The sequence below is a fragment of the Sus scrofa genome, chromosome 6, assembly GCF_000003025.6.
Source record: "Sus scrofa isolate TJ Tabasco breed Duroc chromosome 6, Sscrofa11.1, whole genome shotgun sequence".
In the NCBI taxonomy this organism is placed as follows: Eukaryota; Metazoa; Chordata; class Mammalia; order Artiodactyla; family Suidae; genus Sus; species Sus scrofa.
This window is the reverse complement of record NC_010448.4, coordinates 154,411,505-154,432,296: the sequence shown is the minus strand read 5'-3', so window position 1 is coordinate 154,432,296 and position 20,792 is coordinate 154,411,505. Positions and strand designations below refer to the sequence as shown.

Below are 20,792 nucleotides of genomic sequence, written 5' to 3'. Positions count from 1 at the left end.
GCAAATCTACTTACCATCTGGGAGACACTAGGCAAGGGGTTAAAACTTTGGAGTCTCAATTAACCCACCTTAAGACAACAACATGATTTCATTTCCATCACAAGGTGGTGGTTGTGGTGGGGAGAGGGGGGCATTTTGAAGCTGAAATGAGGTCAGAGGTGTCAAATTGTACCAACTGTAGATAGCTACATTCTGTCAAAAGTGTAAATCATTTTATATCCGGGATCACAAATCAAATGTCTTCCAGGGCCACATAGGTTATAAAGGGGTGAAAAAGGCAGGTCTAGCAAAATTGTGAGTGGTGGAATCAGGATCCATAGGAGACTGCGAGTCCCACCAAAGGCATGATGCCTGAATTACACAATAATAATAATCTGCTATGCAGTCCAGACACATCTGGGTGTGTGGGACACTGGAGTATGAATCCCATTTCCTCAATAATATCTCCCAAATTGTGGGTTACAGATCCCCCAAGGGTTTTTAGAGCTATATCAGTGGGACACAAAGATATATACACACCAAATACCACCTCTCACCTGTAAGGCCATGCACATCCAGATAAAAGAATTTTTAAATGTAGGTAGAAGCCATCGGGATTAATTAATAAAGTATATGTTTATTCAGAAGCATAAGTTCAAATTCATATGAACTGTCTGTATCACGTACAATTCTCTATCAATGGGCACTAAGTACATACAACTATTCTCATGGTAGTAGGGGGCAGGCATAACATTTTTTACTTTAAAAGGGGGCTTCAGAGTTCCTGTTGTGGCACAGAGAAAACGAATCCAACTAGCAACCATGAGGTTGTGGGTTCAATCCCTGGCCTTGCTCCCTGGGTTAAGGATCCAGAGTTGCCATGAGCGTGGTGTAGGTCGCAGATGTGGCTCAGATCCTGCATTGCTGTGGCTGTGGTGTAGGCCAGAAGCTGTAGCTCTGATTTGACCCTTAGACTGGGAATCTCCATATGCCATGAGTTTGGCCCTAAAAAGCAAAAATAAATAAATAAATAAATGGGGGCTTCATAAGCTTAAATGTTGGGAAACAATTCTAAAACATTTTCAAAATTAAATTAGGCATCCAAAGGTTAAAAGTAAGCATAACTAGTTACACAGTCAAAGCAGAAGTCTTCCTCTTGGGACAGCATTAGAATCTAATGCCAACCTGGATTTGTAGCTACAGCAAGAAAGATCTATGTTGTTTGTCAACACTTTCTCAGCAGCAACCTGGTGACTGGCAGAGTCCCCGGGTGTAGGAACATAGAAGAGGAGAGGTGCACACCCCAGAAAGGGCCACACATTCACATACAGTCTTAGCCATGTGTACATAGGACCTGTGTGTGCATGTGTGTGTGTGTATGTGTGTGCACCCCCCCCCACACACACACATCACTGAGCTATAATCTCTGCTCGTCTTTGTGTAGCATGAACATCAATGTACACAGGCTCTAATTCCTGGAATAAATGTCTCCTTTATTTGGAAAAGGGTCTTTGTGGATGTGATTAGGTTAAAGATTTTGAGATGGGGAGATTATTATGGATTAACCTAAATGCAATCACATAACTCCTAGCAAGAGGAGATTTCACACACACACACACAGGAGAAGTGATGTGAAGACAGAGCAGAGGGAGATGTGAAGATGCTGGCCGTGAAAACTGGAGTGATGCAGCTATAAGCCAAGGAATGCCAGCATCCACTACAAGCTGGAAAAGGCAAGGCGTGGATTCTCCCCTAAGCTTCCAGAGGCTGAAGCCCTGCCCATACTTTGATTCCCACCCAGTGAAACTGATTTCAGACGTTGGCCTTGAAATCTGCTGAGAGAATACCTTTCTGTGGTTTTTAAGCCACCATGTTTGTTGCAATTTGCTTCAGCAGCCTCAGAAAACTAATACAATATATTTTCCCTAATATATATTCCACACACGCACATTACACAGGCATATCAAATGTACATCAACTCTAAATGCACAAAGCCCTTATGCCCAATAAACACATCTCCCTGAAAACTCCTTTATAAATACCCTAGCAAATGGCATCGTCATTCACCTAGCTGCTCAAACACCAGCTGTTCTACTCAATCTCTCTTTTCCCCTCAGACTTATTTGGTGCATTAACAAGTCCTGCCAGATCTACCTTCAAAATATCCCAACCCACTTACTTCTCTCCACCTCCTCTGTGACCACCTTCCTTGTTACTGCTGCCATCTTCCCCAGACTACTAGATTACCCTCAATCTCTCTGGTACCTTCCTGCCTCCTTATGATTTCTCCAGACAACACCCATAGTGGTCTTTAAAATCCTTCATGGGATTATTTCATTTTCTTACTTTAAACCCTCCCAACAGGGTTTCTCAATTATTCCCAATAGATCTCCTTACCATTTCTTACAACACCTTACATGATCTAAAGTGTATTTTCAAAGGATGGGCATTATCTAGGTTGGGAGGAGGGAATGAAAAGGGGAAGGGTATTTGAGGCTAAGGGAAGAAAATACATAAGCGTATAGAGTTACAGCATATAATTTGCATAGAGACCTACACGTTACTCCATTTATTTGCTTATTCAACAGAGAAGTGTGACCTTTTATCATGGCGCAGGCACTGCACTGGCCCCTAAGAATACAGCTCAAAACATTGCAATCCCAGGCTCGTGACATTGCAATCTTCAGGGACAGGGCCTGATGAAATGCACTATTATAAAACCCTCCTCCACCCCCATGCCCCCACCAAGATGACTAACCAGCCAGGGTTGAGAACCACTGGTCTAGATGAACTCACACCACTGGCTTCTAGAAAAAGAGAATAAAGAGATTGAAGAAGCAGAAACTAAGCTAGCCAGTCCACACAAGTGCAACTGTGGACAAGCTTAAGGACACCAAAGGCAATTGCCATTTCATTCTCATCTATTAATGATGGTCACGAATGGTTCTGAGAACTATTGTGCTATTAACATTATGGATGTCCTTCCCTTGTTTTGGGTCACTGTCCCAAATTCCTGACGTGGGCAAGTTGGGGCCACTTCTTGGCAAGGCCAGGTTAGAATCGAGCCCCCAGAGAGAGGCTCCTCAGAGTTCTTGACTAGATGCCCCAGACCATGGGGGCTGGGTTGAAGCCTAGGGACCCAGTGACTTCACTTGTTTTTCATTCCCTTAAGTTGTACTCTTAACTTGGGACAGAAGGAACCCATCTCCCTTCCAGCTCTGGGTTACTCAGCATCACAGTAATTACAGAAATCAGCAGCCACCGCCAACCAGCCCGGGAATAAAGGGTTCGCTTCCCTGTCTCTCCTTTATTTGAGGGGAAATCTTGTCCGAGCCATGAGCAAATCTTCAAATTGATGTAATTTGAAGTTTCAAAGTGCTGGATGCAGCTTTGCTTCCGACTGCCATCTGCTTTCTAGTGCGCAATGACACCGAGCCTGTTTTTACTGTATTTGCTCTATCTAGTCCACCAGTAAAATATTAATAATTCCCCCAGTGCCTGGGCGGTCTGCATGCTTGGGATGATATCTGGCCATTCATCAAGCTCATCAAAGTTATGAGCAAAATAATTTCTCTCCTTAAGCAGAGAGGGGAGGGAGGAATCTGGATTTTTATTACTCGTGCATATCACTAAGTGACACTTTTAGCAATCTCTGCTCAGGGAAAAAAGGAAATAAGCATATTGCTCCTGGTCCCAACATGGGACACACTTTCTCCACAGAGAGATAGTTTTCCAGCCAAGCAAGAAAACAAGCTATCTGCAGATTCCACTAAGATAAGATGGAAAGCCAGGTACCATCCCTAAGGCCTCTTATCCCTCACTCTTCATGTGTAATTGGACACTACATCTTATTGAGTCTGGGTTCATCCTCCTCTCTCCATTCCTACAGCCACTGTTTTAGCCCAGGCCTTTACCAGGTAGTCTGGGTCAGCATGATCAGCTGCCTCTGGCTTCCTAACCTTCCCCAATCAACGTCTCTTTCCTTCCCCAAACTATCACCAGAGATGGAACTTATAACTTTCTATAGGATTTTATCAGTCATTGCCTTCACAGCCTTCCTTGGCCCCCCATTGCCCTAAAGATGAGGTCCACATTCCTTAGCATGGTTTCCAGGACTTAGCTCTCCCTCCATTTCCACAGTAGCACCCTATGTACCAGCCAGTCCTTATTCTTCTGGTTCAACACAACCCCTCTTCCCAGTGGGGTTTGCGTAGGAAAGAAGATGTACAGAGGATCCCACATGGTGCCTGGTCAATAGCATGTTTCACCTGTCATTACTATTGTCCTACTCATTATAAAAAAGAGAACACTATCCAGGTCACACTGCTTGATCTCTGTCCTCATCAAAGGTATCCCCCCAAATAAACGGATTCCACTATTTCCTTCCACTTGGGTGCCAGGGAAAATTGTCTCTTGGCCTCCATGCTGTATGTAAAAGGCCATATTGCAAAGTGATGAAGAATTCTAAGCCAGGACATCTTAGGTGAAAGGCTGGTTCTGCCACTTACTAGCTCTGTGAATCTGGGAAATCTGTTTAACCACTCCATGTCTTCAGCCTGATTATCATTGAAGTGAGCATGGTAATAAGTATCTAATAAAAGGCACACACGAACCTTTCTACAGAAAAGAAACATACTCATGGGCTTAGAGAACAGGCTTGTATTTGCCAAGGGGGAGAGGGAGGGAGTGGGAGTGGACTGGGAATTTGGGGTTAGCAGATGAAAACTATTGCATTTAGAGTGGATAACCGATGAGATCCTACTGTATAGCACAGGGAACTATATCTAGTCACTTTTGATGGAATATAATGGAGGATAATCTGAGAAAAAGAATGAATATATATGTGTGTGACTGGGTCACTTTTCTGTACCGCAGAAATTGACAGAACAATATAAATCAACTATAACAGAAAAAATAAAAATCTTACCCCAAAAAAGTATCTACATGTAAACTACAGGCAAGATTGAAAGAGTCAATAAACATTGAGCACTAACAATAAGAGCGGGTACATAGTGAATACTCAATTAGCAACTGAGTACTAACTTTGGTATACACACATCTCTGAAGGCAGATTTGCACTTTGATAAAGGGACCATAGACTCTCACCACGTAATGCCTTGGCTCAGGGTATGTCCTGTGCCAGGAATTCTCTTCTTCCGTCATTGTCCATCTGGGGAAAGATCATGTTTTCTTCAAGACTCACCAAGTTGGCCTTGGCAGGTAGTGAAGTGGAGTGGTATTTGGGGATACATTTGACTTTCACTGCAACACGTTCACTTTATATCTACATAATGTTGAGTAGGTTGATGGACCCACCTGTATCGGAGAGAAGATTGCCCCTTAGAGGATGTGTGTGTCTCATTCAATACATTTCAGGGCTCCAAACACTTTCCCTTTACCCCTGTTGTGTGTAGAAATGGAGTAGTCCCTCTGCTATGCTCCCTCTAAAATATATGTACTTCTATTATAGCTATAGTCACTCTATTTTCTGAACTAAAAGTTGGTATGTGCTCCTATCTCACCTAGATTACTTTGACTTCTGACTAGTGGGTTTCTGACCAGTCTTGTTCTTTAGCTTCCTCTACCCAGAGCTGTCTCCTAAAAATGCAAATTGTTCAAGCCACTCCCCTCAGAGCAATACTGGGAGCAAACTTGGATTGAATCTCTTCACCTATAAATCAAGTTCAAACTTTTTGGAACGACATTTAAGATTCCCAAAGTCCTCCCCAACCTTGCTATGCCAACCCCAACTCTGGCCACTGCCCTGCTCAAGTATGCATTGCTCCCACTGTCCTCAGAACAAGCCATGGACCCCAGGCTGGGTTCAGGAATCACCTCTACCTGGAATGCCTCTCTGTTACCTCCTCACCAACCGAAATCCCCCCACAACATCTAAGGCCCAGGTGAGCCACCCTACCTTCCCAAAGTCTTACCAAATCTCCACTCTACCCACATTCCCCACAACAACTGTAGTAAATGAGATAAATTAACAGAGAGACTTAAATTTCAGAGCCAACAATCATAAGTAGTAAGATGGATCTCAAACCCAAATGTTCTGATTCTAAATGTTTCTAACTTATCTTCTTGTCCTCATCCTATGTTGCTTCTCTCTTTACCTTCCTCAAGACCCTCCTAACCCATAATAACCAGGGACTCTAAAACTCTCAGATACCATACATGTCTGAAACTGTCAGTCACATAGGGTCATTTGCTTCTTCTTTTGTTTCCCTCTTCATTTCTGACTCATGTGTGATGAAGCTCATACACGGCTGGCAGAAGTCTAAGTGGACAGAACTTTTGGAAAGCAATTTGGCTGTATGTATTCAGAGTCTGCAAAATATTCACACTCTTTTACTTAATTATCCCTATTCTGTAAATCTCTAAGAAATTGATCAAAACTGATTGAATGATTGTATGCATGTATGTGTGTGAGCACATGTGCGTGCACACAGATGCACACACAAAAGATGTTAGAAGGAAAGACTGGAATCAGCCTAAATTACTAACAATAAGGTTGGGACTTTAGTGGCAATAGGTAGAAACTTCTGTTCTAGAATCAGAGAAAACAAAACCTTAGCTTTACTTCTTAATTGTTGTGTCACCTTATGTAAATTATTTAACCCTTCTGTGATTATTCATCTCATCTCTATATTTGTCTCTATAAAGGGATAACAGCAGAACCTACTTCAGAGAGTTACTGTAGAACTGAATGAGTTTTACAAGGAAAGCATTTAACTCAGAGTCTAACACACTGAAAGCTCTTTATAAAGATAAGCCCAAGGGATTTCTTGCTGTGGCTCAGTGGTAACAAATCCAATCAGTATCCATGAGGATGTGGGTTTGATCCCTGGCCTCACTCAGTGGGTTAAGGATCTGGCATTGCCACGAGCTGTGATGTAGGTTGTAGAGGTGGCTTGGATCTGGTATTGCTGTAGCTGTGGTGTAGACTGGCAGCTGCAGCTCTGATTTGACCCCCAGCCTGGGAACTTCCATATGCTATGGGTGCAACCCTAAAAAACAAAAAAAATAAAAAAATAAAAAAAAAATATATATATGTAAACTCTAAAGAATAAATTATAGTCGTAGTAGTAGTAGTTCTAGAGGAAGAGGAGGATGCAGAGGTGAAGGGAGGGGAGGAAGGGGAGAATAAATAGAAGAGACAGCCACTAGTTATGGTATTACCAGTTATTAAGCATATGTTTACAGTGTTTAAATGAATAATGTGAGAAATGAATTAAAGATTAGTGAAAAGTAGGATTCTAAATTGTACAATAATCATCTAAATTTTTTTTTTTTTAAACCTTAGAAAAATGCTGCTGGAAGTGCTTACTATTAGCAATAGTGATACCTAGGTGGTGAGACCACGCATGTGTGTGTAGGGGTTATAATTCTTCCACATCTTTGCTTTGTATATGTTTGGTCTCTGTGTGCCCATCCCTGCCCAAACAATATCATGGTTACCCTGGAAAACATGGCAAACCACATTAGCATTGTCCTTTATCACTCATGTCCCCAACATGAATTTAATGTGAGCAAATGAATCTTGTTGACCGAACAGGCAGTACTGTCCTCATCTGTAAAATGGGGACACTAAATGTCATAGGTTTTTTGGTAATGATTACATGAGTTATTTTATTCATGATGCCCAGGGTGGTGCCTAAAACAGAATCCTATTTAATGAAGATGTTTCCATTCCCTTGCCTTGCTTATTTTTCTGCTTTATTTTAAAATGTCCAAACTGGTTGGCAATAAGAGAAGCAGCTCTGAAACCCCATTCTGTCACTGGCCTCTCTAGCAGCTAACCACATAGTGCATTTGGAGCAACTGTCAACAGGCTTTTGGTGGTAGGAACACTGGTTCATGGAGAAAGGCCACTGACTAACTCCATATTGGCCACCATGGGTTTGTGAGATTTGAACAGAGCAGAGGATGAGGTTCAAATTTGACCATCTGCTCTTGGGAAGATCTCCAGTGCCCCTCTGTGGGCACTAACTCTGGCATTTAGGTCAAAATCCAACTCTAAGAATTAGTTGTGGTTTATGGAAAATCCTCTTCCTTCTGTGATAGGAAGTGAGGCTTCATTTCCTATTCTGAGCTCTGGATGATGGTGCGGTGTTCCACCCACTGAGAAGCTCTTCCAGGTAATAAAAAAGTTCATCTCAGGTTATAGAGTTTGGCTCTTCGCTCAGGTGAGGTATGAGATTTAACCCTTCCTTCATTTACTTATTTAGCATTTAAGTGGGCCATTGCCAGGTACCACATGTTGGGGATGCAAAAGTGAATTACCACCTAGACCGGAACCTGTTTCAGGTAAGCACTGGTATTAGATGAAAGGGTCAATCGTATGGTTCACTTAAAGGACCACTGATCTCTTCCATATTTGTCAGAAGCAGAACAGGAGTGGTAGACTTAGAATCAAACCATTCAAGCCCAAGCTCTGTTCCTTCTTAGATATCAGACCTTGCAACTGTTTCTTTATACACTGCAACACCAAGCTGGTGTCAGAATTCAAGCTAGTCTATGTATGTAGCTTAGTAAGCCCAAGGCCTGACTCAATAAGCGGATTCATGTTGGTATTTTCATTGTGGGGTCTGTATCTTTAAGAAATTGTGGAAGTTCCCATTGTGGCTCAGTGGTAACAAACCTGACTAGTATCCATGGGGATGCAGGTCTGATCTTTGGCCTTGCTCAGTGGGTTAAGGATCTGGCGCTACTATGAGCTGTGGTATAGGTTGCAGATGAGGCTTGGATCCCGCATTGCTGTGGCTGTGGTGTAGGCCAGTAGCTGTAGTTCCGATTCGACCTGTAGCCTGGGAAATTCCACGTGCCATGGGTGCGGCCCTAAAACGAAAAAAAAAAACAAAAAACAAAAAAAAAAACAAAAACAAGAAATCCTGCTACAGAGGAGGAAAAAGGTATGTACCTCATCTCCTTAAAGCTGCCTTCAATAGAGCAAAATCCTCTGCCGTCATTAAATCAGATGATTCCCCACCTTCTCTTTACAAGCATTGCCTTCTGCTCCTGGTGACTGATTTTAGTTTCTCTTTTATGACCTTGTTTCTGAGATTGCTTCCCTCGAAAAGGATGGAATAGGGTATAAGATGGGAATTAACATTTCCCGGGAGCCTTGTGTATGTATGCCAAAGCATTGTCCTTAAAACTTTTACTAACATTTTTCTCACTGAATTTCCAAGGCTGGGTTTGAGGTAGGTATGACGGCACTGCTTTGCCAAGATTTGGAGATGGAGGCTCAGGGATGGAGAAGGGACCCGAGGCCGCAGAACTTTTAAGTTTTGAGGCCAGTTTGCAGCCGGATCTGTTTAAATCCAAAGCTGGGCTCCTCCAGTGTATCCTGAGGCCTCTTGCCCATTCCCATTACTCAATTAGGTCATTGGTTTTTCTTCCTTAGGAAAGCAAAACAGAGAGAGAGAGAGAAGCCTTCAAATGCTCAAACTCTCTGCGTCAGACTTTTGACACACAAGATGCACATATCCACGACCATTTGTAGCGGAGAAGAGCCTTGACCTTTAACACATTAAATAGAAACAGAAAGCTTGAGGGCTTAAATGACGACTTTGCACCCATCCAGAAAGCCGGCTGTGGAGTGACAACCACAAAGGGTTCCTTCCCAAACACAGGAGCAATCTCCTTACTTAAAGCCACAGTGAAAGATTAAGGGGGCTGGGGTGGGGGTGAGTGGGGGGTTGGGGTGGCGGGGGGCAGGAATCTGGCTACCATATTCTGGGCACTGAATGCTGGAAATCCCAGGCGGCCAATGAGCTCACCGGACAGAGCAGAAGAGAAGGCAGCCTGGGCACAGAAATGCCTTTGAAAGTACAAGCATGAATGTTAAACAGCCCTCCAGCTGCCAGGACAGCAAGGGTAAAGGAGGTTCCCAGGCAATGAAAGAGCAAGGCAGTGAGGGTGCAATTGAATTTGTCATACCAAAATAAGAGTCACCAAGGAAGACCCCAGCCCTGGTGTTCTGGTGGAAGGGCTGCCACTGCTTCTCATCAGCACTTGAAGGCTTGCTCACACAGAAACCAGAAAATAGAATGTCTCCTAAGTGTTTTCTTTCTAAATTCTCCTTGCAGAGGCCTCCTTATTCTTTCATAGTCACCTCAAAGCCATTCCCAATTAAGTACTAAAGTACATTCAAAGCAATTAGAGAGTCTATTTTGAGTCCCAAATGTGTTTGCAGTGGTTCTCTGGGAAATGGCTCAGTCATTTCAGTTTTCCCCAGAATAGTGTTATTTACGTAAGGAAGAGTAAGAAAGATGCTGCTCTTCCCAAAGGATAAAAATACACACACATACACATACACACACACACATTTACCATGACAAATGGATGCAACATCTCAAGAATGAAATATTGTGTTGTGGGTTACAAGCCAAAGCAAGGCAGCGCCGCTCCAGTAAGCACTTATAAATTGTTGCAAACAATATCAAGAAATAGGAGCTTGCCCTAGTGAAATAACAGCCACAGGATTTCAGAGCTTGGGACTAGCTTAAGAAAAGAAAGAAAGAAATGAAAACCACCAAATCCATTGCTTCAAATATTCTGCTAGGTCTCCAGGGTGGTCTTGTGTTTCTAATTAATATTTCCCACTAATTATGTTCAGGATGGTAGCGTGCTAAATGCAAACTCACTCTTTTTCCAGCACGGGGCTCTGGCAGGGAGAGGAGGAAGGCACTCTAGGAAGAAAGCTGGGCAGCTTCATTGTGATGCAAAAGAATGCAACAATTAAGAATATAATTTTGGAAGATGTCAGCAGCCTAATTACTCATAGGGCTTCTAGCAAATTAAGCAGTAGGTGAATTAGCTCATTTAATGAGATCTTAGAGTTTGGAGGTAAGGTATTTTTACTTTGCATTTGAAAAACACATTTCCCAACTACATGTTAATAATTTGGGCATCCCAACATGCTATTAGCACAACAGGTTTGGCCAAAAGCATGAAGGTCAGTTGCTTAAAAGTGTCTGCAAGTCAGTTAAACCACATTCCTCTGTTCTTTGTCTATTCTCTCCTTCCCTCTCTTTTTCTTTTCTTCCCAAATGCAGTTGTCCAACTTGGAAAGCATATTGTTCAGGAAAGGGGCTGTGGAAATTCCAGCTTCCAGGGCAGAGTTGGAGGAGGCATGGTAGAAGTTGGATTGCACAGAGTTCCCATCATGGCTCAGCAGAAATGAATCTGACTGGTATTCATGAGGATGCGGGTTCGATCCCTTGCCTGGCTCAGTAGGTTTGGGTCTAGCATTACCATGAGCTGTGGTGTAGGTTGCAGACACAGCTCAGATCTGGTATTACTGTGGCTGTGGAGTGGTGTAGGCTGGCAGCTGCAGCTCCAGTTCAACTCCTAGCCTGGGAACCTCCATAGGACACAGATGCGCCTACCCCCCCCCAAAAAAAAAGAAGTTGGATTGCAAATCTACTTTAGTATCTTTATACCTCTCCAAGTCTTTGTTTTGTCATGTGTAAGTGGATATAAGGACATCCATCCAGATTACGGTTTTTTATTACAACTGTAATTTTGTTACAGTTTACTAGCGGAATTCCTTGACAGGATGGTATGCCTTGAAGACACGGGATAGGTGATCTTTAGGTGATCTACTACCTACACTGTGCCTGGAGCAGAATATGTGCTTAATAAGCATCCTAAATAGAAATTAATACTTTCAAAAGAATGGGTGAATGTGGCCTGTGATCCTTATCCACTGCACCAGCTCAGAGCCTCAAATGTTGTCTGTGACCCAGAGTGCTCAGAGGCTCAGAGAGATGCTCACCAAGCCACATAAGAGAGACTGCTCTGGGGCATCTCCCATCCATCTGCGGGTAGTACCCTAACAACACTGCGAGGTAGGGATTCTTATCCCTTCCTTTTATAAATAAAGAAACCGAGGCTCAGAAATTAACCACTTTGGTAAACGGACACCCAGCTGATCACACGTATTTCTGGGCAATGCCCCTCATGCTTGGCACTGAGACCAGTAGAGGGTATATCAAGCTGTACTCTGACGGGCTCAGCTCCCTCCAGGCAGCCTGGGAGCTGGAAGAGGGAGAGGGGAAGGGGTCCCCCGGCCTACCTTCTACCCTATCTCCTCTCCAGTCTGCCTGACAGAAGGCCACCTGTTCTCTGCTGCTTCACCTTCTCTTTCAATGCAGAACAGGGCCCACGAAGGTGAGATACGCCAATTCTGAAAGTTCCTATTTATGGATTCATCAGGGTACTATCTCCCAAAGCCATCTCCTGAGTGTGACTCCAAAGCCACATTCTCTCCAAGGTCTCCAGGGAGCTAAGCACCTCCGAAAGCCTGTTATTATTATCCATGTCACTTTCATGTATTGAATATTTACTAGATATTCACTGGGCACTGGGCTTTACAGGCATGATCTTATTTAATCCTCACCAAAAGAAAATCCATGAGATAGTTGTTGTTATTATCTCTAACTCATATAAAAAGATACTGAGGGTCAGAGAATTTAAACAAATCTTTTAAGGCTGCTCAGCTGGTAAGGGGTAGAGCTGAGATTCCACCTCAGGTTTTCCAACGCCAGATCCCATGCATGAACTGTTCAATATTGCCCTTATTGGATAGCTCTGATTGCTACAGAAATATTTTGTTAATAGAACTAACATCTGTCTTTCTGGAACTTCCACCTACTTGCCATGGTTCTCCCTTTGGGCTGACACAGAACAAGTTCGCTCCTTTTATAGGATGCTCTTCAGATACTAAGAACTCCCGCTCCCTACCCAGCAGCTGCCCCTCCACTAGACAATTCAATCCAGCCACACACACATACCTGGCTTCTACTTTCTATAATGGTAACTCACAGCTATGTTTGTTTTTTGTGGTTTAGGTTAACCTTTTATGTAATGATCATTATATGATCAATGAGACATGATCTCATTCAGCTCCCTAGTTACAAAGATGAGGAAGCTGGGGCTAAGAGAGGTGAAGTCTCTTGTTCAAAACAAAAGATCAGTTCAACAGCAGAGCTGAGAATCCCCTGATTCCAACTGGGGTGTGTTTAGAGTCAAGGCATATTCTCCTTCCACTGTGCTAGGAAACCTTTCTGAATGAATCAATGAATCAATGAATGACTGAATAAAACATACAAGGCAGAGTACTATAAGCAACTTAAGAAAGGTCCAAACAAATGCTAAGGCTGCTCAGCTCAGAGAGATGCCTTGTCCTTCCCACTAGGTCTTTAGTGAGGCTGCACTAATTACCATTTATATAAGGTGCTTGCTGCCTCTGCTGGTGCTGAGAGAGAAGTTATAATTTGCTGCTGAAGGAGCTGGGGGAGGGAATGGGGAGTGCTGTGAAGTGTCCTCTCCAAAGCAGAGTGATTTCTGTACAGAGAAACACCGAGGGTACTAATGGGGAGGAAAAACCAGGCAATGATGATGACAAGTATACTTGGGATGCGACCACACGCCTGGAGCATCTGTTGGGTAGCATTTGCTTGTCCTTTCATTCCTGAGATTGCAATTAAGTAGCTAATGTGAGAGAAAACTGACAATGGCATTGTCTCACTGTGCTTGGGACCAGGTGAATACTTACAAGTCCAGTCCTGCCCAGAAGAGACTCATCTGTGTTAAAAATGAAGAGGCCCCAGGAATCAATATGTGAGGTGACTGGCCTGGGTCAGCTTTGCAGGCAGAGTAGTGAGAAAACCAAAAGTGTTCCCTCATCTGGAGGGAGCTTGCTAGGAAAGAAGAGCCCCCAGATTACCCAAGGAGAGGCAGGATGCCAGACCAGAAAACTCAGCACATTGGCCGTCACTCAAGCTTGGGTTCCAGTTCTGAATCCTCACTCACACTGTGGCTGTGTCATCATGGGCAAGTCACTTAACCTCTCTGAGCTTCATGTCCCTCCAATGAAATGCATCTCAGGTATGGGATTTGAGGATTAAGGTTGACAAGGTACATAAAATTCTGGCACATGGAAGGTATTTAAGAAACTTGAGTTTCAGAGTTCCCATTGTGGCTCAGTGGAAACGAACCCAACTAGTATCCATGTGGACATGAGTTTGATCCCTGGCCTTGCTTAGTGGGGAAAGGATCTGGTGTTGCCATGAGCTGTGGTGTAGATCACAGATGCAGCTCAGATCCCATGTTTCTGTGGCTGTGGTGTAGGCTGGCAGCTGCAGCTCTGATTCCAACCCCGGCCTGAGAACTTTAATGTGCCATGGGTGCAGTCCTAAAAATCAAAAAGAAAAAAAAAAGAAACTGGGGTCCCTTCCTCTTGGGAGAAACCCCCTCATACTGAGCTAAGACATGTTGCTGTTCCCAAGACTGATTTTCCCTTTGAGTTCTCCCCGGCTTCCAATAAGGTCGAGTCCCCAGGGCCTATTAACCCCAGGAATAGAATTCAAGCACAGCACAGTGCTGTTTGGACTGTTGGAGTCCATAGTTTTCCTGGAGGAAAACACGAGGGTGAAGAGAAAGGTGGAATTGGGGACCTTGGGCAGCCAGTGTTCCTGAGACTCCGAATCGCTTAACAGCTGAAGTCCTCTGGAGCATCCTCATAACGTTAGACACTTTCAAATAGCTTTCCAGAACCCCCAGACGGGCCCTGTACTGCTCTGCTCAGGGAAGGGAAGGGGCGGAGCAGACCCCAAAGGCCTCAGTTCTGAGCCATTCCATCTCCACGCTTTTCCAGAGCCTGGCTTCCTCAGTTCAAAGCATTTTCAGAGGTTATCTGAAGTCCACAGGCCCCTGTCTGCAAGGGAAACAGATTCTGGAGTCAGATGGCCTTGGCTTCAAATCTTAGCTCTGCTCCTAACTAGGTATGTGACCTTGGCCAAAGTATTTAACTTTTTTTTTTTTTTTTTTTTTTTTTTTTTTTGCTTTTTAGGGCCACGCTTGCAGCACTTGGAGGTTTCCAGGCTAGGGGTCCAATCGGAGCTACAGCTGCCAGCCTACACCACAGCCACAACAACATCAGATGTGAGCTGCGTCTGCAACCTAGACCACAGCTCACAGCAATGCCAGATCCTTAACCCGCTGAGCGAGGCCAGGAATGGAACCTGCAACCTCCTAGTTGGATTCATTTCGGCTGCACCATGACAGGAACTCCTTATTTAAATTCTGTATGCCTCAGTTTCCCCCTAGATAAAGATGAGATAAGGATGTGAATACCTCATAGCACAGACATGAGGATCGAATGGGTTAATATAGGCAAAGTGCTTAAAACAGCTCCCGGCGTGTAGCTGTCCTCGCATCTCTCCTGTGGTTACATCCCCCATGCCTGATGGTTCTTCCCAACATGTGTCATTCACCGTGTAAGTGACAAGAGGCACTTTAATAACCATTTGAGATACAAATGACAAAAAGAACAAATGGGCAAAGATGATTAAACCCATTTTTCTTTTGACTCAGACAAGTGGTGTGTCCTGCCCTTGGTCACATAGCTAGTAAAGGATGACGCCAGGACTCCAGGCTGAAAGCCGACTCCGAGGGTAGCTGTCCCTCTGGCACACATGTTGCCATCCCGCATCATCGCCGACTTTCTTCTGACTCTTTGAACAGGAAGATGCTGATGGCACCGCTAATGACATACATGAATTTCGAAGCGGATCTCCATTTTTAATGTGGGAGGGAACACATTAGGATGTCAACCTCAGGGCAGCCAAATGAGCATCTGTAGCCCACACATGGGACACCGGGGGCCAGAGACTCAGGGAAGTAATTGCCACAAATAAGACTCAACTGGACATTGATTTATTCAGCCTGTTTGCTGGATTTCCACTGTGAGCTTGCTCCACCAGCTCGTCCTCTTTGTTGTTCCTTCTCAGGAACATGACCCCAGCTCGCTGGGATGGAAATGCGCTCACCCATTACCTCATTAATTTCTGGGACTTCGCATTATCACGCCCCCCTCCTCTACCTTCTCCCCTACCTCAACATTCAAAGTCTTGGTGGGAATGAGATAAATGATGCACCATTTCCCCATCATGTGTCAGGACCTGGATCTGTCCTTTGCAACCCTGACTGTTAAAATTCAACCGAGTCAGGCTGCAACATACCCCAGGAACTCGTCAATGTGAGGGTACAGAAGGGAAGAGGCAAAGGCCAAAAATGGGTTGCTGGGTGGATGCAGGAGTGTCTTATTAGCTTCCAGGAGCTGGTGTTTAAGGGTGATGGTAAACTGGGACCTTATTCAAGTCCAAACTAATGACCATGCTGATACAAAGACAGCACCTAATAAGCTCTCACTACATACATATCTCATCACATATATCTTTACAACAATCCTACAAGGTGGATTTAGAGAACCCAAGTGACTTGCCCAAGATAGAATAGCTGGTAAATGACAGAGGTGGGATTCAACCTCACATATGTTTCCTTACAAACCTCATGCTCTGTATCATCACCAAAGCCCTCCTTTGTGTAATGTCCCCCAAAGCATAATAACATCTATTTGTTGGGTCCTCTTCTAGTTCAACTCTAAGAGTCTTACACACACACATACTCTATCCTTAAAACACGCCTGGGAGGACCACACACAGAGTTTCATTTACAGAGGAGGAAACTGAGCTCAGGGAGGTTAATCTACCCATGAAAGACACCCAGCCAGAAGAGGCAGGGGAAGGACCCCAGCGCAGATCTTTCTGAGCATGAAATGGTGTTCTGTCCACAAGACTGATGCCTTTCCCCAGTGGTCCAGACTGATGACAGGAAAAAGAGCAGGAGGGCAGGCAGTGGACGGTGTGGGGTCCCAGAGCAAGGACCCAGAAACAGATTGCCACCTACAATCTCTTTTAATCACTTTCAGTATCTGTACAGGACTCCCACCAGTTAGCAGTTCCTTCAGAGAAACATCCCACAGTGACATATCCCACAGGATGCGAATTGAGATAGAAAATGGTTGGTGGTTGGCGTCATCCTCTGTAGGACACTTATCCTGGTCATTGTGTTAACCTGACGATAATGCAACTCGGCATCTCACGTAGACGTCTTAGACTTCCTTGGATCCTCAGAATGGCGTTTTCCTATCTTTCTAGATGTTGCATTCTCCTTGCTAGACCACTTAATCCAACTGGGTCTGTGTCCCTGCCATGAACACCTCAGTGACCAGGAAATCAAATCCTACCTCCCAGCCCTGATGAAGTTACCTAGGAAAGGACCGACTCCTATACATTGAGCTGCTGCTACAGCCAGAAGTATTCCATCATCATCACAACCACACTGCTAGGTAACTCGCAGTCTACCCTTTTACAAATAAGAAAAACAAAAACCAACCAAACAAAAAAAACTAGTTTACAGAATCAAAGTAACTTATGCAAAATCATAAACCCTGAATTGGAGCCTTAAATCCCCTACGGACTCTCTATTAACATTTGACAAGCACTTTTACCTTAAAACACATCTGGGGTGATTTTCACTATCCCTCCAGTTGCCCCAATATTCTCTGGGAGGATCAAAGAATCGATGCATATTTCCAAGAGGGTCAGAAATCACTGACCATTCTCCCAGATAATTCAATTTGTTACTCCATTAAAAAAAAAAAAGAGGATGCAATAAATGTAATAATAATACTGCTGCTGGCCATGTCCTAGAGGGGAGGGACCCGCCAGGGTCTTTCCAATGAGCAGATAACATATTTAAATGCAGTCCATCAGTCGGTAATCTGCTGCTACCCCATCCTCGGAGAGCTGCTTTATTGAACGCTGTAATTGCCTGGATGCTGTTATTCATTTCTGTAGCTGTTGCTATTAATTAAATATTTTTGTTGAAAGCTCCCCGTGACATTTCTTGCCGCATTCTTGAATATCTGATAAGATATACAGCCAGTACACTGGTACCCGCTGCATTTGGCTGATAGTCTTGTCCTAGTTTCTAACCCTCAAAACGCTAAAGAAATGACACAGTTTTAGTGGAATGAGGACTTCTATTGTTACAGGATTTGGGGAGATAGGGGGAGTGCAAGATTCTTAGTGAAATAGATGCAAATGTCACGTTTTAGAGCTCATCATGCTGGTTCAAGCTGGAAATTGGACTAGTCTTTTATTCAGAGGCTTAGCCCATTCCTTAAGTCAAAGCAAGCTCAGCTGGACAGATTCCTGCAGCCCCAGCCCCAGTGGAAACAGGCATTTGATCATTAATTCAATAATATTTAACTGGTATCACTGGAAGTCCTACTATGCACCAGGTGCTGGGCTAGGTACTGAAGTTAAAGGCATGTAAATAATAAAAATAAAATTTAAAATCAAAGCAATCTCTGCCCTTAAAAAAAAATCACAGTCTGTTGGGGAATACAGGCAAGCCTGCTACTGGAGCAGGCATGTTTTAATTCCAGATGTGAATCAACAAAAGTAACAGCTGAGGCTACAGGGCCTTTGACTATTAAGGAAACACTGGCAGCAAAAGACATAGGACAAAGGGACTAAAGTGTTCAGAGGTCAAGGTGTGTGTATGTGGATGTGACAGGCTGGAGATTCCTCTGGTCATCCATTTATCTGGATAACATGTATGAGAACTTGTTTAAAGTTGAAGTATAATTGGTGCACAATGCTCTATAAGTTACAGGTGTATAATATGGTGATTCACAATTTCAAAGGATATAATCTTTTTTTTTTTTTTTTTTGGTCCTTTTAGGGTCACACCCTCAGCATATGGAAGTTCCCAGAGTAGGGGTCAAATCAGAGCTGTAGCCACTGGCCTACACCACAGCCACAGCAACACCAGATCCAAGCTGCATCTGCGCCACGACCTACACCACAGCTCATGGTGATGCTGGATCCTTAACCCACTGAGCGAGGCCAGGGATTGAACCTGTGTTCTCATGGATACTAGTCAGGTTTGTTAACTGCTGAGCCATGATGGGAACTCCTTAAAGGACATGTTCTACTGATAGCTATTATAAAGTGTTGGCTATATTCCCTGTGTTGTACAATATAACCTTCTAGCTTATATATATACCTAGTAGTTTGCACCTCTTGCTTCCACTACCGCTACATTGCCCCTCCCCCTTCCCACCACTAGTTTGTTCTACATCTATGAGAACTTTTTATTTTTTTCCTTGAAAGAGGAAGGAATCTGAGACCAGAGACTCAGGGGTGAGGCGGAGGACAGCCATGGGGGAGGATAGCATCTGTCCCCCATTTAATTACCAGCCTGGTTGGAGCCTGTATGGGCAGGAAAGGGATGGGCAGAAGCTGAAGCAGTTGTGTCCAATGGATACTGTGAGATGTGGGACATGGGCCAAGCTGCCGGGGAGCCTGGGTGCTCAGAGCACTGAGGGAGCCAGGGCTCCAGGCCTTGCTCCTTCACAGACACCCAGCTCGCTCCAGCAACTCTAGGACCAGCAGACTTGGGGTGTGGGAGGAAGAAATGCAGGGACACTGGACTTCTCCTAATGGGCATGACTTGGTGACAGCAGAAGGGGTCCCTCAGTGGGCTCTAGGCCTGGAGAGCAACAAGGCTGGGTTTGGACCAGACAGAAAGGGGGCAGATATGACAAGTGTAGCAGACAGACTGGTTTTATGAGAATAGGTGAGTGCCCCCCAGGTGCACCTGGAGATTCTCAGGGTGGGGCAACTTTAAAAGGGAATGGAATTGGGGGGAGGGGTTTTCAGCCTGAAAAATCTGAATGTACCTGTTAACAAGGTAAGGCAGCTTTGGGATGTTTGGGATGTTTAGTGATTTAAAAAGAGAGAGAGAGAGAACTTAGAAGAGGAAGGCAGGTGGATGAGACCCTTAGCCCAAGCAGAGTATTCTCCAGAACTACCGGAACCCAGCAGTGTGGTAGCATGGAAAGAACCCTGTGGGTCAGGGGATCTTGCTTTGCTGGTAACTGTCTGTGTGACGTGCAGCAAGTTACTGCCCCTCTCTGAGCTTCAGTTTCCTTTTATAAATGAGAGGCAAGATCATTGCAACAGCACTCTTCTGCTCCTCTGAGTCCATGATGTGAGATGAAGTACCTATAGGTGTTCAAGCTAGGAAATACAGGAAACCCCCCCCCCAATACCAGATGAGGGTTGCAGGTATAACTATAACAAGCAGAGAAAAGACCAAAAAGTTAAGTTTCCCATGGCAACCAGATTCATAGCTGCTGCACATTCTTAAAGGGACTGCTGATGACAGGCTGAAGAATAATCCCAAAGTCTACCTATTGTGTAGGAATTGTCAGGGACTCTTTTTTTGGGGTCGGGGGGTGGGAGCACAAAGGCAGGATTAGCCAACCATTTTAATGAGATTTTTAATCAATGCAAACGTTTTTTGGCAACACTTTCAATGAAGGTGCCCAAATAAAAAATGCATTTATATTTAATGAGGTGCTCTATTTATTATTTATGCAATAATAAATGCAGTTGGTTATTAATAAAATATTGCTCAGTCATTAATCCTCAATAAATACTGTTAGAGTAATTAGTATGAAAGTGACACAGAATACTTCATAATGAGAAGGTAATTTTCTCCACATTAATGGATTATTCAAACAAACCTTAACTTGCAGTTATCAAAATCAAGACCCTCTAGGGAAAGAGTCTAGGGAGTTGTAGTGTAACCTTGAAAATTTTGAAAGTTTAAAGACTTGAAAATGAGGCCAGTAGGTGTTCTCAAACTGTTATTAAGAGTCTTGGAAAAAACGTTCAGAAATCCAAGCAGACTGAGCACGTGGAGGATCTGGGATAGAATCTAGAATTTAACCATAACTAAGTAGCGTGACCTTGGCAAAGTCATTGAGTTTGTACACATCCTCCTTCATTCTTAGAAAAATGAGGATTAATGCTATCTCTCATTCAGAGTTGTAGTGAGAATAAAATGAGATTATGTATTTTTTAAAAACCTAAGGATGTTCC

General features: G+C 43.9%; 1 protein-coding gene across 8 annotated transcripts in view; it reads right to left on the bottom strand.

Moving 5' to 3' along the window:
- The window catches only part of DAB1 (DAB1, reelin adaptor protein), a 1,217,809-nt gene that overhangs the window by 942,107 nt on the left and 254,910 nt on the right, over positions 1–20,792 (bottom strand). The window contains exon 1 of one of the 8 annotated variants that reach the window (XM_021093138.1): positions 5,086–6,804. The exons of the other annotated variants lie outside the window; for them this stretch is intronic. The gene's annotated coding sequence lies outside the window, so the exon portion shown is untranslated. Of the gene's footprint in view, positions 1–5,085; positions 6,805–20,792 lie in introns of those variants that run through there. 8 annotated transcript variants of the gene reach the window in all.